The sequence below is a fragment of the Phocoena sinus genome, chromosome 15 (genome assembly GCF_008692025.1).
Source record: "Phocoena sinus isolate mPhoSin1 chromosome 15, mPhoSin1.pri, whole genome shotgun sequence".
Taxonomy (NCBI): domain Eukaryota; kingdom Metazoa; phylum Chordata; class Mammalia; order Artiodactyla; family Phocoenidae; genus Phocoena; species Phocoena sinus.
The window spans coordinates 40,690,744-40,709,913 of NC_045777.1; the positions used below are offsets into that span (position 1 = coordinate 40,690,744).

General features: G+C 35.9%; 1 protein-coding gene across 1 annotated transcript in view; it reads left to right on the top strand.

The window, feature by feature from the left end:
• Positions 1–19,170, top strand: part of MACROD2 (mono-ADP ribosylhydrolase 2) — a 2,059,152-nt gene that overhangs the window by 323,767 nt on the left and 1,716,215 nt on the right. The window lies entirely within an intron of this gene.

Here is a 19,170-nt window from a genome sequence, read left to right on the forward strand (position 1 = left end):
GTTTTTCATATTTAAGGCATCCTCCCTAAAACAAAAAGGTTTTGAAAAATTAAATAGAGTATTTTCCTTTCTGATACGTTTTTGCTCTGAACATGAGTTAAGATACAAACACCTTAAGAAGAAAGAAACTGTTCACGGGTGGTTTTGCTTGTATTTAAGTTATTGTATTTTAATTTATGTATATGAATAAACACTGGACAGTGGAAGACATAGACATTTATAGTGTCTGTGTCTAATCAGCAGAATTATAGACTTTATTTTCAATTATGATTTTCATAGACTGGTTTCTGCTATTCGGTCAACAAATGCTTTAGGCTCGTAAGTTTTCCACTAAGTGCGTTTCACTTTTTAATATTATTGGGAAGAATTTTGCTTTTATATTTACCTGGAGGGCAATTTCCTTAAACTAATGTTATTTGTTTTATTCTTAGAGGTTCACAGCATTCTCCTTCCTACTTTTAAAAAGTTTCTGAGTGTTTCTGAAGGAGACCAGCTAATTGTCTTTCCCAGGAGTATTTGATTATGGTCTCTTCATTAGCTTCATTTAGTTTATCTATTTACATGTTTCTCTGATAGCAGTTTGACCTTCTGAGTTCCTCTCCAAGAATGAATGATATCACAGTAGAAGGTGAACTCTTGATAAGAGGTATACTGACCCCTATTGTTCTATGATTGCACTTTTATTGGCCTCTGAGGGTGGACCCATTAAATACAGGCGTTTTAGAATTCTAACGTCTGTTGAAAAGCCAACTTCTTAGAAATGTTAGGTAGCAAAAGTTGAACTGAGATGCAGCTGCTGGACTTTTGGAGGAAAGGGAAAGATGCCCTCATCATTAAGATGAGGGCATCTGAGCATTTGAAAAGGAATGGGGGATGAACAGGTAATCTCTCAGTTAAAGGGTGGATTTTCTTCCTGTTACTGCAAAATAAACACATGGATTAAATTGTTTTATGAAAGCATTCTTTCTAGGAGCTATTTTCAGTTGGGAGTTGATTATATTTAAAAAGAACTTTTTGCCTGGCCAAATTCCTATGGGCTTATATCAATATTTAATCAGTTTTGTCTCCATTCAGGCAGACCTTAAACAGAAAAGAAAGATAAATGGACAATTTTGGTTATCAGTATCTAAAAGAAGGTATATTGGCCTGGGAGTTAGGAGTTCTGAGGTTTCCATTCCCTAGCCTGCCATGACTTCATATTATCTGCTCTGGGGTTCGGTTTCACCACATGGCAAATAAAGGCAGCAGGAACTTACTGAATGCCAATTATGTATTGTTGCTTTCTTTCTTTTTTTTTTTTTAAGTTGTGGATTAAAATGTAGAAGAAGGCAAGAGATTATGAAAAATGTGATCTGTACTAGAGGTGCTAACTTTGGAGGCAAACTCTTGAGATAGCTCCTATCAGCCCACCCTGTCCAAAAATATATACTCTTTTGCTGCTTCCGTTTGTTTTTGTTTTTTTTTCTTGTTTTTACTTCTTGCTCTTATCAGCTGTCTGAAATTCTGCCAGTTGGAGGCGAACTTATAATAATATGTACATTTTTTTGCAATAAAATGGACCGCCTCTGAAAAGATTGAGTTACCCTGAGTTAATTCAGATTGCTTTCCTCCTTTGTTACCTAAGGGAGATTACCTACAATAAGGGGATGGCTGTCCTGGTAGGAGGGGAAGGGAGGCAGACAGTTTTCAGTGAGAAGCCCTTCAGGCTGTGATAGGAATGGGGGGGCCTGATTCTTACAGCAGAGAGAACTCAGCTCTTAGTGGAGGAACCCACCTGTGTAGACTAATGTTTAAGAGCATGTCCTTCACAGTCTAGCATACCTGGGCTCCATCTTGGCTTTGCCACATGACTGTAGGCAAATTACTAAATACTTCTGAAATTGTTAGCTCAGTACCTGACTCATAGTAAGTACCAAAGGAATGGTAACTGCCTCTATTAAGATGAGGGCATCTGAGCATTTGAAAAAAGGAGACATTAAGAAGTGGTAGAAGAATGCACAAAGGGAGGTCAGAGAGGACAAATGACAGATTTTTTCACACTCTTGTTCAATAGCCAGGAAATGAGGGAAGAGGTAGGCAAATAGGATATTTTCTTGTTTAATTTTTTTTTTTTCTGTTGTCTTCATGCATTTCATGGTCCCATGTTCTCAGGATTTAGAACTTAGTTGAGTTCTAGTAGACGTTTTAGATTCAAAAGGCATTTGTCGTTTTTTTTGCATTTTGCTCTGTTTTGTGGGCTAGCCTGTGAATCTAACACTGTACATGAGAAAATGCATTTCAGAGGGTAAAGAACTGGCCGGAAAATGAAATCCACTAGCATATTTGAATTTTAAAATTCTAAGACCATCTAAACTGGCCATATCGAAGAACTTTGTGTTTTTCTGTTTTTGTGAGAGGGTAAGAGATGTTCCCTGATGGAGGACAGGGTAGGTTGGATTTGGAATCAGGTTTCCCAGGCTTTACTATGTACTTGTGTATCCAAGTGAAAACAACAACCACCACTAAACCTCTTTTATAAACAACTCCCAGCTGAAATGGAACGATTTAAATGAGGTCTTCCAACCTGCCTAAACTTAAGCTTCCTCATTCACTCATTCATTGTACACAAATTTGTTAAAACTTCCCTGTAAAAGAAGCTGGTAGGACTAGGTGACGCCCAGACCACCTCCAAATATGGTATTGGAAATTTAATCTTAGAAAGTATTAAAGTTCTCTTAGGTTTTAGAAAGACACATCCTTGATGATTTTTCTTCCCCTCACCACTCTTCCTGAGAATAAAGTCTTCAAAGTTGTCTGATAAACAAACCAACCAACAAAATCAGCTCAGGCTTTTGGTATATTAAATGCCTTGGGCTTATTATCAGTTGAGAATTTTTTGGTTGCAAGTGATTGAAAGCTCAAGCCTTACTATCTGATCAACAATTGGAAATCTATTGGTTCATGTAACTGAGAAGTTCAAATGTATGGTCTGGCTGGCTTCAGGTAAAGCTTGATACAGTGGCTTAAAGTATGTCAACAAAAAAGTTTCTCTCTGGCTCTGGGTTTTCCAGTGTTGGCAAAGGAGTGTTGGCAGTCTCCTTAGATCATGTACAATGGATCCTTGGCAGCTCCAGGCTTTTCCCTTAGGCAGTGACAGTTCCATGTATCACATTCCCACATTGCAGTGTTCAGGGGAAGAGAGGTCACCTCCAGAAGCTCCTACACATGCACAGATGTATGATTCACTCTTTCTCATTTGTTTAATCTTGATCACATGCTCATTCCTGAACCTATTACAGGAAGATGGGGAGATATATTGGTGAGCTTAAGCCCCCTGTAAGAGCTGTAGGTAGGGTCAACCCCATTCAGACACACGGCTGAGAGTGGAGGCCACGGTATGATCTCAAGGAAAATTGGACACTGTTAGTTTGAGAAGGAAGGAACGGATGCTGGAGATTAGCTCATTTTTAGAGGATTTGGCATGCTGAAACTTGGGCATGTTTTATAAATTTATAAACTTGAAGCTGCTCTTTTTATTTTCTTTCTTTGTTTTTTTTTAAGCCAAAGTTTTGTTTAAATTGCCAAAACATCTTTAAAAGATTTTTATATTTGTAGACCCTCTCAAGTCTTGCCTAGTTTCTTCTGTCAACAGGTAGTGATGCAAGTTAGGGCACATCAGTACTACATCTTAACGTGAACCTCTGGGATGTTAATAAAATATAGAGAGAGTACATATTCAGCTATCTGTAATTCTGTGAAGTCAGGCCAGATGCTTAATGCATCACTTAGAAACGGTACCACATCTTTCTGGGCAATTCCAAAGGGTGTTGGAGAGATAATTAGATTATAGCAGGTCATGGATGCCTTAGAATACTGAATGGTTTTAAAAATGCTATATTAAACTGCTCTTCTGTTCTGATATTTGCCTTTTATTAGTCAACACTTAAAATGTACCTAAAAATAATCACATATCCCTTTTAAGTATATTTCCAAAACATACTGCAGTGGAGTGAGATCTGTCATTACAGGACTTGAGACAGAAATCAAAGAGAAAAAATCAGGTGGTTATTTCCCTGCCTGCTTGTCTGCCCACCCTCTGATACACCCTTATTTTCCCCAGCATCCAAGTTAGACTCTTGTTACACTTTCAGGATTGGGATAAAGATGATTTTTTAAAAACTGAGAAAAAAGCACCCCTTTGGCCTCCCAGGAAAGAGAGGAGAAATTGTGGTTCAGAACAGGGTTAGTACCTGGCCACAACTGATGGGCTGAGACAGCTGGCTAGTGCAAAATGGAAAGCCTGCTGATCCCTACTTTCTAACCTTTTCTCTGCTTTCATGTCTGGCCATGCAGATGATGCATGATCCAACTCCAGCTGATGTAGGCTGTGTCCTTGACCCCTTCCCACTCCCTAATGCCCTGTCACCCTTCTCACTTTGTTTTAAAATGCAAAAAGAGACTTTTAAGATGGACCTTGGAAAAAGCAAACTTAGAGCAAGCAGAGAGTGAATTCTCCCTCTGATAGATACTCTGTGTGTGGCCCTGGGAAAAGAACTTCAGTTCTCTGAGCCTCAGTCCTCTCATTTATGAAGATGGAGACCTGGGACCCACCTCGTTTTGCTATTATGGACTTCAGTAAAGTGGTGCATTGTAAGAGCTCATTAAATCTGAGAAAGCACTTACCAAGACAAAGCTAAAACTTGTAGATAGTTGCTTTTTATCTTCATAGTGATGAGTAGGGCCAGGATCATTTCAAAAGGCACAATCCACTAATGTTAAATTAAGCTATGTGTTTTAACAGTTTATCTTTGGAAATGAAACAATTTGAGAAACGCTTCTGCTTACTGTCCTGGATGCTCAGACCTTGAGATAACAGTATCTAAGGCTTGTTCTGAGACTTAATTACAAATCAAAGGACAAATTCCTTATTGTTGAAAATGATTAGTATAAAGCATAGCTTTGGAGGAATGGCTTACAGTTATTAAGAGCAGATCAATATATGTCTGATCATTGAGATATGTATTTACTAGATATCATACAAGTGGATTGCTCCAAAGCCGCATGATTCTATCTACATAGCTTGCTGTTAATCTCAGCCAAAGCTGTCGTCACTTGCAAACCATCTTATTGTTTCCCTGTTTCTGGAGTATTGGTGCTAATTTTAGGTACACAAATAGACTTTCTGAGAGGAAGATTTCCTGAAATTGTTGTCAGACTTATCTTATTTCCAAACCAGCTCTGTATTCTCCTTGTATTTGAGATTACCTCTTTTAGGATTGCTATTTCAGTGCAGTCCAGATTACTTAGGTACATAAACATGTTTAATGTTGAAAGAAACATGTTTAGAGTAGAATCAAAAACTGTTTTATATTATATCTGCTTATAAATGACTATGGAAACTGTCCCTCATTGGTACTTCTGGGAGAGGCAGATGTACTACAATTAGTACTTTTCCCTTAAAAGCTGGCATGTATTGATTATCATCTGCAAGATTTTTTAAGGGATAAAGTATTATCGATTGATTAGATTTGGACTAAGCGAATGTTTCACAGTACCATCTAGTCCAAATAAAAATAGTTAAAAATTATCATGGGAAATTCTTTAAAATATAAATCTATTTAAATTTCCTGACCGTGATTTATGACAAATACGTTATGGATAGATTAAAGTATGTCTGTAGTCCCCTCTGCTTCACTTCCTTCATATTCTTAGTGATTAACCTTAAATTTGGGGAATTTAAAAGCATTTTATAATTCTTTCATTAGTTAAATTTTTGTTCCTTTTGTTTGATATTTAAAATGTATTAGTTCTACAAATTTACAAATACTTCACTAGGTTTCATATGTGTGTTTAAAAATTAAGATCTAGACTTGACAAGTTTTATTAAAAGTGCACAAATATTGCCAATATTTAGTTATGTTTTAATGAGCTTTTATTCTTAATAAATTGTTTTTTTTAATGAGGATAGAATTGAAATATGATTAACAAAGTGTTACTTTTAAAAATGAGTAATTTTTGTTTGGGAGGAAGCTTTTTGGTAGTTTAATTCTCATGTTTACATAGAAGCAATACAGAAACTATTTGAGTCACTTCCCAAGCAGCTCCTCTTTGTTTCCTTTGCTAGCCCAGGGAACAGACTTGTCTCTCTGAAGTCCTCCCCTGCTTCCCTGGGGCAAGTCAGAAATAAGCTTATCAGATTACATCTTATTGACAAAGAGCAAAGCTTATTGGCTGACAAAAGAAGGGAAAAGAACAAGTAAAATGTAAATGACAGAGGTTTGTTGTCAAAAAATCCTAGGTTAACATTGTTTTTTAAATAAATTTTTTGGCAATAGGGTTTACATCTTTTTATATTTGCTTGATTTTTACTTTAGAATTTTAAGTGCAGTAAAAGCTAAGAGTTTTATCCATATTTTGTAAACTGTAATTAAGTTATCAATATTATCATCATTATTGCTGTTGGCATTGCTGTTGTTACTTGTTCCTTGTAAGCAAATCTTTCTATCTTATCTTTGAAAGAAGTTAGAGAAAATTATGTTGCATCTTATGTGTTTCCAGTGTAGTTTTCTAAAAGAAAGTAGACATGACTTTCAGATAGAAAGTAGACGTAAGCTTTCTGGCAGGAAGTAGAAATATTATAAATATTGAAATAAATTATTATAAATGTTAAGTAATTATAAAGATGTTTTATATCATATTTATATCCTATATTCTTGACCAAACAAAAATAATCTTAAGGAACTTTTAAATCATATTTATTTCTTGTCTTCTTGACCGAACAAAATAAAATATTACCATCTCCATTCTAATGCAGCTGATAATTTAATAATTGCATAGCAGGTGCAGGAACTTGTTCTGGGTACTCTGAAGATGATATTAAGGTATGTGCTATAAGTCTGGTCATGTTGACTCATTCTCTGTTTTCCAAAGACTCTCTAACCAACCTTCTAAAGTTGCTCTATCCACTAATACATAGATTATAGGTGGGCCAAAACCATCTCATGACAGCTAGGTACTGGCTCCTAAGCAATCCCAAAGAGCAAAGAAACCTGACCTTAGTCCGTGGTTGAGAAGGTCAGGAGCAATTTAAGCAGTGTACTCTGGGCTACAAAACTGTATTTGAAATGAGACTTACAGCAGTTAAAGAGGGAAAGTTTCTGAAGAGACATTAAGGAAAGAACCAAAGCTGCTAAAATAGCAACAATTTGAGAGGAAGAGAGAGCCACAGTAGGTGGATTTTGAAGTCTTTACCAGTTACTCTGGTGGTAAGTGCAAGCAAGGAAGACAGAAGAAATTGTCTGAGAACATTCACGATGCACGTTCCCTTCACCCAGCCTTGTCATGAATTTTGGGGAAGAATAGAAGAGGTTGCTGAATTACAGAGGCCAGTAAGGACGAAAAGAGAAGTTCATAGATTTGAGCAAAGTAACAGTATCAATGTAATGAGACTAGTATTCCAATAATGGTGATATTAATGAAAAGACTGGTGGAAAGCTAAGTGTAGACTAAAATCCTAACATTTGATTGCAGAGGAGGGGAAAGGGTAGTCAAAAATGGAGATTTGTTACTAATTTGGGCTTTTAAGGACTATGACCTGACTCTTCTCGTACCATTCTTAGGCCCTTCCAGGAAACACTGTTGAGGTTTTCCAAAAGCTTTTCGTTGTAAGTTTACAATAGAGTCCATGGGATTCCCGAGTTATTATCTGTTCTGCATCCAGGAATGTAATCCCTGGACGAGGAAGGGTCTTCTCTGTATGGAAAGGAAACCATCTACTTTAGGATGGTGAAAGCTGACACTTGCTGAGAAAGCTAGAATGGCCTAACTAAGCCGTGCCCATTAAATGGGGGGGTTGTGCATGAGCCCACAAGTCACAGTAAATCATCCACATGTCCATTAGGAATATGGGGCAGCTCTCAGAGCCTTCTGGTTTGTATCCAGATTAACATCTAGTCTAACACTGTAATGTTAGTGGAGGCAATGGAGTCATCCAAAGTATGCATCCAGAGCAAACGTATAGGTCTTAGAACATGGAATAAAAGTACTGTGGCATTAAGGGTTCATTGTAATTTGTAACAGAAAGTACCTAAACGAAAGCATTCAGAGAAAAGTTATGCCAGTTCAGAATATGTCATCTACCATGTAATGTGCCAGAATCCTAACAGGCATTTCTGTTTACACTTGGCCCTTCTGAACCTCATTCCTGCCTTTGACTTATCCTTTATGAACAACATCCTTCATTAGTAAACAAATGAACACATTTCTTCACTCATCAGTTAAAGAAAACCACTAATTGTCCTGTTAGTCTCAAGGATTGATTTTGGTGGAATTATGCCCCAATGGTATTTTTTCCCTCAGTATCTCTAATATGGGATACTTACAATCTTATTTAAAAACAAATGCATGTTGTTTGAGAGGAGACAAAATGACTCCAAATACTATGCTGTTAGGACCCAGTTATCCATGTCTTAATGGTAAGAAATGAATTGACCACTACTGCCTATTTTCATCAGACTTGTTGCAATCAACTGTTCCAATTCACTTTATAGTTTACAGCCATTAAATGACACTGTTAAGTTGTAGAAAGTTAGAAAAGAATGATAATAAGAGGAAAATAAAAAGAGCCTTTAAGATTTTAATAACTTCTATCTATATGTAAACAAATTAAATTAGGAAAACATGTATTGTACATATTGCCTTTGTACTTATTATTATAAATTCTTTTCACTTAAGAAAATTGTGAACTTGTCTCTGCACTATCAAATGTGCCTGGATATCATCAGTCATAATGGGAGCCATTATATAGTATGCCATTGTTTGCAGAGATAGCAACCACCATGACTAGCCTGTCTTTCCCAGCATTTGCATGCTTTTCAACTTTTCCAGATTACAAGCAAAAGTATGAGGAAAATGTTTCCAATGAAATCTTTGTGCTCAAATTTATTAAGATAACTTCTTTGAGGTAAAATTCATGCTTCATAGAGCTGACACTTTTTAAATGAATTTGCTGTGATTACAAGAGTGCCCTCCAGAAAGGATGTATTCTCCCACTCCCTGCACCCTCAACAACTTTGGGTAGTGCTCATCTTCATTTTAATAGGAGATAAATTTGGTCTTGATATTGTTTAAATTTGTATATGTAGAAGGAGCACATTTTCTTTCTTTTTGGGTGAGAGGGCATGTTCTTTTACTTCATTTCCTCCCTCCTTCCTCTTTTTTTTTTTTTTTTTTTCCTTTTTGGGTAATTTTGTCTATGTCATCCATTTTTTTGAGAAGTCAAACACAGAGAAGTACAGAGAATAATGAAATAGAATATGCACCACCTAGAATTAACAGAGGTTAACATTTCATTTATTTTAATTATTTATTGCTTTAGATCCTTAATTCAAAATAGAATATAAGAATATTATAAAGTTGAAATATGCTTCATTTTCTCTCTCATCTACTTACCTCTTTCCTTCCCCAGAAGCATCCATCCACTGTGGCGAATTTGGTGGTGTGTTTTCAGTCTATGTTTTCTTATTTGTTTAATTAAAATTAGGGTCAGCTGTGAGCCCTAAAAACTTAAGAGTGACTTAACATGGAAGTTGATTTCCCACTTGTGAAAAAGTCCAGATAGTAGTCCAGGGGGAGCATGGCCCTCCACACAGTCGGTGACCTGGGATTCTTCTAGTTTGTTGCCTTATAGTGGGTGGCTTCGATCTCATACTTCAAAATAGTGACATCCTCTTTCCAGAAAGGACAGAAAAAGGAATTAAAAACACATTAGTATTAATAATTACCTACCTGTTATAAAAATTAATACTTATTTTAATGATAATTATCATTAATAAACTGCAAACTTGCGTTCAGTTGTCCCTCTGTACAAATAAGACTACAAGGAACATTCTTTTACATAATCTCCTCCTCTGCATGGGTGAGCTTCTCCGGCTTATGTACCTAGAAATGGAATTTCTGGGTCTTAGGGTATGACTATAGGTATAGGTCACTATACTAGATACTGCAAAATTCTTCTCTTTGTTAGCGTTCTTTCAGCTGCAAATAACAGACAATAGAGTTCAAAGTGGCTAAAATAAAGAAATTTATTACCTCACATACCAAGAAGTCCAGAGGCAGAGGTGGTCTAGACTTGGTTTATTCATTGACTCAATGGCTTGCTCTCCTCATGGTTACAAGGAATCAAATGCAGACAAAACAATGGACAAAGTTATTGTATCTCTTTGTTTCTTTTGAAGGGCAGGGAAACTTTTCCTAGAAACTTCCTCCACCTGGCTTTCTTTCATATCTTATTGGCTAAAACTGAATCACACCCGAAGTTGATTACTTACAAGGTTAGATAAGACCATGATGACTACGTGGGGATAGGGCCCGTTTACCTCGAAGAATGTTATCAGGAGGAAGGAGATACCTGAACAAAATATGCTGTTAGGAAGGAAGATGGGGAAAGGTGGGTGACAAGTAGACAATAAGCAGTGTCTGCTGTATTCCTAAAGTAGCTGCTACATTCCCATCAGTAGTACACGAGTCCTTGATTGTCAGGGCTTTTGTTTGTTTTTGCCAATCTAATGAGCACAAAATAGTACTCTTTGTTGTATTCCCTGGCATTTGTCGGGCTTCTGGTGGGTTGCATACCTTTTCAGACACTTAATAGGCCTTCTGGGTTTTCTCTTCTGTGAAATGTCTTATTTATGTTTCTTTGCCTTGATTTCTCCGGAGACATTTGCGTTTTTCTTATTGATTTGTAGCAATTAAAAAAATATATTCTGAATAATAATTATTTGTCTATAAAGTTGTGTTGGAGGTGCCTTCTGCCAATGTATGGCTTGTCTTTTAACTTTTAATTTAAAAAATAAGTTTTTGTAACTTAAAGGTTTGTACTTTTTGTGTCTAGTTCAAAGAATCATTTTCTACATTAAGGTCATATAAATATTATTCTATTGTTTTTCTTATTGAATTTTAATTGGTTAACAACCTTTTGTATACTGTATACTAGCAATTTTTAAAGTAATGTGAGGACTCTTCCACAGGATTTGTAAGATTAAAACTGCTTTTATGATGGTATTAAAATGTTATTTGCCCTTTTCACTCATTCTTTTATACGTGTAAAGTGGAGTCTTAAAGAGGCTGCATGACCTGTGATACCACAGCAAATTGGAAATGCCAAAGCAGAGATGGGGACCCAGTTACCTCTTCTTACATCAAACATTAAAATGATTTGCAGGACTGTAAACAGTGCTATTTTTCTGAATAAGACTTTTTGTTTGTTGGAATATAGCTTTTTCTTCTCACAAAATATGCTATTTATATAAATGTATATTGGGTTATTTTTAAATGAATTTATAAGTATTTTAAAAAATTCTGTTTTAACCAGTAACATATTAAACATTGAAAAATATAATCCACATAAATAAAAGCTCTTTGGTGTACTCAACAATTTTTAAGGATATAAAGGAATCCTGAAACCAAACGTTTGTGAAATGTTGCTGTATATGAACAGTAATTTTTCATTCAGAAATTCCCTTGCCTCATAGCTCTGTGTCAAAAATTAGAACATTTATTTCATTCTCCTTGGGAAAATATGATTTGGAAAACAGTTGTCTTCTTCCCATATACATCAATGTATTAGTTAAAGATAATTAACTTGAATTATCTATAATTTTTATTATTCATCTACTGCAGTCATCCATTAGCCCAATGGGTACCATAAAACAATAGAAAGAGCCTAAGTTTTGGTGTCAGACAGACCTGGCTCGGATCCCCAGCATGGACACTCTGTAGCTTAAGCTAGTAACTCAATCTGTCTGAACCTCAGTGTTGGGAGGGAGTAGTCCATCTGGTTGTGTGTCTCTCTCATTAGGAAGAGAGGAATGTGGCTGAGCAGGGCTTGGGGAAGCAGATCCTGACGGAGCTGCACTTCAGAAACAACAATTGGGTCTTAATTAAGTGGAATGTTCTCCCACTGCTCAGTGTTGTGGTTAAGGGCATTAGCTTTGTAGCCAGACCTCTGGTTCATAGCCCAGTTCTACTTGCTAACTGAGTTAATTAAATTGTGGATGAATTACTTAACCTGTGTGTGTTTTTGAATATCCCCATATATAAATTGGGAGTAATAATACTCTCTATACCAGAAGGGTTATTGTGAGAATTAACTGAGATACAACGTCTAAAACCATTTTACAGTGTTGCCGCATGATAGATGCTTACCATTTCAGTTGTAGTCGCTCTTACTATTAGTTTAAGTAATTATCTGTTGCCTCATAACAACCCACCCCGAAACTTAGTGCCCTTAAAATAAAACCAAAGATGTATTTTGTGCACAAATCTCAATAGTTACACATCATCTCTGCTCACATGGCACCAGCCGGGGTGGCTGACCTGGGGGCTGGAGGATCTGCTTTCGAGTTGGTTGACTCACACAATTGATGCTGACTTCTTCTCAGAGCTCAGCCAGGGCTGTGTACTGGGTACCTCTGTACTCTCCAAGTTGGCCTCTTCACGGGTTGCTTAGGCTTCCTCATGGCATGATGGCTGGGTTCTAAGAGTGAACATCTCAAAAGAAACAGGGAGAAGTCCATCACATTTTTATAACTTGTCCTCGGTAGTCACTTACTTACGTTATTTCCATTAGTCACAAATCCATCCAGATTTAATAGGAGGGAACACAGACACCCACCTCTCCATGGGAGGAGTGTCAAAGTCACATTGTAAGAAGACTAAGAAGACCAGGAGATACTGTTGCAGTCATCTTTGAGGAATATAGTTTGCCGCAGTAGGAGTCTACTGACCTATTAGATAACATAATATCCTTGGCATTCTTAATCACCAGCAGCAACAACCTCAACTCTGTGTATCAGAACCATCTTAGTGCTTTTTGCAAAATGTAGATAGTGGGCAACTTTTCATTTCTTTTCAGTATTTTTCTCTATTTCCTGCCTTTTTTTCAGTGTTGAGCACTTACTAATATAATTAAAAATTTAAATGAGAGGATTAACAATTTTTACAGCGTATCTAGATAGTCTATATTCTATGGATATAGAATTTCTTAAAGAAGTTGAAAGTCTGTTTTACTCCTTCTTTCTCAGTTTGGTCATATTTCTAGTGGCAGTGACCTCTAGAATGAAAGAAAAGGAAGAAAGGAAATGATTCTACTCACAAATATTTCTAGGTTAAATGTTGGGTTCCTTAGGGCAAACCTCAGTCACCAAACGTAGCCCATAAAACCATGAAATGTGGTTCTCACTGCCTTATCCTTAGAACTGTGGGTTGCAGACAACTGATGAGCTGCTGGTGAACTTGGACAGAGAACAGTTTCTCTTCATCTGTCAGGAAAGGCAGGCACACAGTAAATATGTGAGTACATTTGATATTGATAAGACTCATGCAAATGAATGTGCAAATAAGGCAGTGCTCTTGAGATTTTGGGAAATGGCCAAAGCGGCTGTTTTGTGCCCCCCTAAGACTTTGGATCTGCCTCTGATCTCACACAAAGCCCTCTCTTTTGCTTAAACGTGTCTTATTCTTAAAGATGCCAGGCTTAGTTCTTTGAAACATTTAACTTATCTTTGCAGCTGTAATATATTTCTTCCCTTCAAATGGCAAAATTGTTCACTTTAAAAAGCAAAGACTATTTCAGGTTTGAGGTGAAAGCAGAGTGAAATATGGAGGCAAAGGATCAGTTTCAAAGAGGAACGATACTTTATAACAATTTAGTCTACTTTTAAGTGGCAAGTGTTGTTATATATATAGGAAATAGTAAAGTACATGGGAATAAACAGTGGACTGAATGTCACTCTGGGGACTTAAAAGGAGTTAATGCAACTTCTCAAGTAGATTAATTTACTCCTGGGGATAGTTTACAAGATAGTAGATTTTTGGTTCAGTATAATTTTCATTTATTCAGCACATATTATGTTCCAGGTCCTCTTCTATGCACTTTACTTACTGATATTAATTTATTCAATTCTCTCAACACCCCTGTGAAGTAGTTAATACCATTATCCCCCAGTTATAGCCTAGAACAAAGTGAAAACTTGCCCGAGATCACTATGTACAGCCATCAGGCTTCATACCCAGGCTGACTGGCTCTAGGATCCAAGCAATCCAAGTTTTTACCCACTGCTTCTTATTGCCTTGCAGATGAGTTGTGGCTTTTTGTTTTGTTTTGTTTTAAGTTATGGTGCTTGGAAATTTTGCATTAAATGGTTTTAATTTTGCAGCAGTGCTTGGCAACTTTTGCATTAGATCAAGAGAATATAGTAGGTATCTGCAAGGGATTCTTTCAGAGTTCACATAAGAAAACCAAAGGCAAGGCAGATCTCAGAAAGGGAGATTAGGCAGTAAATTATTAAATTTCAGGCTCATTGCTCAACTTTCCTTGCATCTGGCAGTCAAGTCAAGTGTATTTAGAATCTGGGAGAGGGTTTCATACCCTGCACTGCTATTTGTAACAAGAACTTGGGTGAGTTACTTCATCTCTCCTGGGGATATTAACAGCTATCCCACCAGCCTCAAGGGGTTGTTGGAAAGAGCAAATGAATTATCATGGTTATAAATCCAGTTGCAAAATATAAAGTCCTCATTTACTGTTAGTTATTGTTATAATTAAGTATAATTTCTTTTAGAAAAGCATTTCAGAAATACCTACTTTGAAAATTACATTTTGTAGTTTGTCCCTGTGTTTGATACAGGTATGTCAACTGTTTAGCATGGTGCTTAGCTTATGGTCACACTCAGTAGAATCTACTAATCATTATTTAATTTCTAGAAGATCTCTTCAGATTGGGGAAGCAATAAAAGGAAAATATCTCCTGGACAGGACAGAAGCTGCTGAACAAAATCTGAAATATGGGTCTAAGAAGCCTTTCCTAGTTGGCAGGGGCTGTGTGATACTGAGGAGATTTAGGAAATTGAAGTAACATTTTCAGTGTTCAGTGATAATAATCCCTCTCATTTCTACTGTCTATTTATGTACTCATGTGCCAAGGCTGATCTATTCATGGTGGCCCTCTGAGGACCATTAAGTATTCTGAGGTCATATCCGGGTTTGATAAAATAGAGTGTTATGATCACTGCCTCCAGTATTTGCCATCCCTAGACTATTCTTTAAAGTTTCTGAGATACCTTCGATTCTACTTCTTAATCATACCCTCGCCGCAGCCCTCTACATTTGTTAGGGTTATCAGTGCTCCCCTGTGACACGAGGAAACAGACTATGACCCCTTTTCTTCTATCTCTGGGTTTTTCCCACTAGAGTGTGCTGTCATGGCTTTGTACATCCCTTCTCAGGTCTCAGCCCCTATCTTGAAATCTAGTATGGATTTGGACACATGATAGATGATCCATATAGCTTTGCTGAATTAAATTTTAGTGAATTAAAATTTTGGTCCGAACTGAATGACTGATGCTTAAGAATAAAACCTCAAACTTCAAAAATGGAGCTGTTAGCACTTCCCTCATTTTTCCTAAATACCAGCTATTTCAGTTGTGTAAAGCATGTGACTCCAGTAGGTGGAAAGGATACGTAGGGTAATTTAACTGACTGATTTGGTTCTCAGGTCATTTTTGTCAGAATGGTCAGCAGACTAGGCAGCTGTCTAGAAACCACGAGGGTTTGTGAACAGGATTTCAAAAAAGGAGCCAATCGCTAGTCTAGTGACCATGGGGAGTAGGGAAAAAAAGCTCATAGATAGGAATGCATGCTTCTTCCCAATGAATCCTTCTGACATTTAGGCTTCTTATGTTTTGTCCACAGCTCACCTTAACCTTTTATTTTCTTTGTGCATGCCCAGCAGAAGTTTATTTTCCAGATCCCATTTACTGACATCTCTGGTTTATCTGTACATTTCACTTCCTTTTCTAGCTGTTTAATAAAGGTCATGTTTATAACTCTAGTATTGATGGTTTCCCCAGTAGGCCCAGGCATCAGCTTCTGTAATGTCCGGTGGAATCCCTTTCCATAAGACAAAAAGGAGTATCTGAGTTTTCATAGATCTGAGTAATGACTTTTGGTCTGCAGAAATATAGATCCTAGTAATAATAATACCTTACTGTATGCTGGTCACAGTCATAAAATTAATATTTTTAAAATGAACTATTTAGTGGCATTTAGTACATTCACAATGTTGTGCATCTACCACTTCTATCTAGTTCCAGAACATTTCATCACCTCAAAAGGAAACCCATACCCATTAGATAGTTATTCCCCATTTTCTCCCACCTCCCCCAGCTCCTGGCAACCACCAAAACCTCCTGCTGTCTGTTTCTATGGATTTTCCAGTCTGGATGTTTCACATAAATGGGATCATACTGTTTGTGTATGGCTTCTTTCAGTTTTAACGTTTTTATTTTTTATGGCTGAGTAATATTCCAATGTATGTATATACCAGAATTTGTTTATTCATTCATTGGTTGAAGGACATTTGGGTAGTTTCTACACTTTTGCTATTATGAATAATGCTTCTATAAACATTAGTGTACACGTTTCTGTGTGGAAATAAATTTTCATTTCTCTGGGTCATTGTAATTCAATTGTAAATTCTAGTCCAATTTATCTCTTTTTTTTTCTTTTGTTGCTGTGTTTTGATGTCATAGCTAAGAATCCATTGCCAAATCCAAGATCATGAAGATATACTTGTACGGTTTCTTCTGAGAGTTTTATGGTTTTCACTCTTATATTTAGGCTGTTTATCCATCTGTAATTAGAGTTTATATGTGGAGTGAAGTAGGGTACAACTTAATTCTTTTGCATGTGGGTATCCAGTTATCCCAGTACCATTTGTTGATGATACTGTTCTTTTCATGTTAAATAATCTTGGCACCCTTACTGAAATTCAAATAGCCATAGATATTTAGGTTTAATTCTGGACTCTCAGTTTTATTTCATTGATCCACATCTATCCTATGTGAGTACCACACTATTTTGATTACTGTGTTTTGAAATCAGGAAGTGTGGGTCCTGCAATTTTGTTTTCATTTTTCAATATTGTTTTAGCTATTGGGGGCCCCTTACAATTCCATATGAATTTGAAAATTAGCTTTTCAAATTATGCAAAAAAAAAAAGCCATTGGAATTTTGATAGGGATTTCATTGAAATTGTAGATCACTTTAGGTAATATTGCTATCTAATAATATTAAGACTTTCTATCCATGAATATATGATATCATTCTATTTATTTGTCTTTAATATATTTCAAAATATTTTATTGTTTTTATTATATAAATCTTTCACCTCCTTGGTTAAATTTATTTCCAGGCATTTCATTATTTTGGATATTATTATAAGTGGATTTGATTTCTAATATCTGTAGATTATTCATTAGTGGTGGTTATAAACACAAGTGTTTTTTATATATTATCTGATTTGTTGAATTCAGTTGTTAGCTTCTAGTAAACTGTTTTGTGGATTCTTTGAGATTTTCTATATATGCAAGATCATGTCATCTGCAAATAGAGATAGTTTGACTACTTCTTTTCTAATTCATATGCCTTTTATTTCTTTTTCTTGCCTAGTTGCTCTGGCTAGAACTTCTAGTACAATGTTGAATAGCAGTGGTAATGCTTGCTGTAGATTTTTCATAAATGCTCTTTATCATTTTGTGGAAGTTCCTTTTTATTCCTAGTTTTCTGACTGTTTTTTTGTTTTGTTTTGTTCTGTTTAGTCAAGAAAGTATATTAGATTTTGTCAAATGCTTTTTCTGCATCAACTGAGTTGATCATGTGTGGGTTTTTTCCCTTCCTACTATTAAAAATATTGCATTCATTGATTTCCTTATGTTGAACCACCCACGCATTCCTGGAATATTCACACTTGGTCATGGTGTGAATATACTGTTGGTCTGGTTTGCTAGTGTTTTGTTGAACATTTTGTGCATCTGCAGTCATGAGCAGTATTAGTTTATAGTTTTTATTTTCTGTAGTGTAATCCTACCCTTACAGAATGAGTTAGCAAGTCTTTACTCCTCTTCTGTTTCTTGAAAGAGGTTAAGAAGGATTAGTGTTAATTTTTATTTAAATGTTTGAGTGAATTCACCAGTGAAACCATATGGTACTGGGCTTTTCTTTGTCGGGAGGTTTTTCATACTGATTAAATCTCTTTACTTTTTATAGGTGTGTTGAGATAATCTGTTTCTTCTTTAATCAGTTTTTGTAGTTCGTGTGTTTCTAGAAATTTGTCCATTTCATCTAGGTTATCCAATTTGTTGATGCACAATTGTTTATTGTATTCTCTTATAATCAGTTTTATTTCTCTAAGGTTGGAGGTAATGTCCTCACTTTCATTTTTCATTTCATCTATATATTAGTCTTTCTGTTTATCTGTCAGTCTAACTAAAGATTTGTCAATCTTGTTGATGTATGAAAGAACTAAATTTTGATTTCATAGACTGTTGTTTTTCTCTTCTCTGTTTCACTTATCTATGCAGTGATCTTTATCATTTCCTTTATCTGCTAGCTTTGGGTTTAGCTTGCTATTCTTTTATTAGTTCCTTAAGGTGTAAAGTTAGGTTATTGATTTGAGATTTTTCTTCTTTTGTAATGTATACATTTTCAGCTATAAATTTCCACCTAAGCATTGGTTTCACTACATCTAAACTAATTCAGTATGTTTTATTTTCATTTTCATTTGTCAGAAGACATTTTCAAAATTTCCTTTATGATTTCTTCTTTGACCTATTGGTTAAGATTATGGTGTTTAATTTTCATGTAATTTTGAATTTTTTAGCTTTCTTCCTGTTATTGATTTTTAGCTTTATTCCATGTGTTGAAGAAGATACTTTGTTTCAATCTTTATAAATTATTGAAATTTATTTTGGGCCTAACATGGTATATTTTGAAGATGTTCCACATGCAATTGGAGAGCATGTTTATTCTGCTGTTGATGATGGAATGATCTATTTATGTCTCTTAGGTCTAGTTTGATTATAGTGTTATTCAAGGCCTCGTATTTCCTTACTGGCTTCATGTCTAGATGTTCTATTTATTGTTGGAAGTGAGGTATTGAAATCTTCAACTGTTCCTGTAGAACTGTTTACTTCTCTTTATTTATATATTTTGGGTCTCTTTTGTTAAATGCGTATGTGTTTATAATTTTCATATCCTCTTGATGTTTTGACCCTTTTATCAATCTGTCTTTCCATCTTTCTGTCATCTACCTATCTATCATCCTTCCTTGTCCTTTGTAACAATTTTTGACT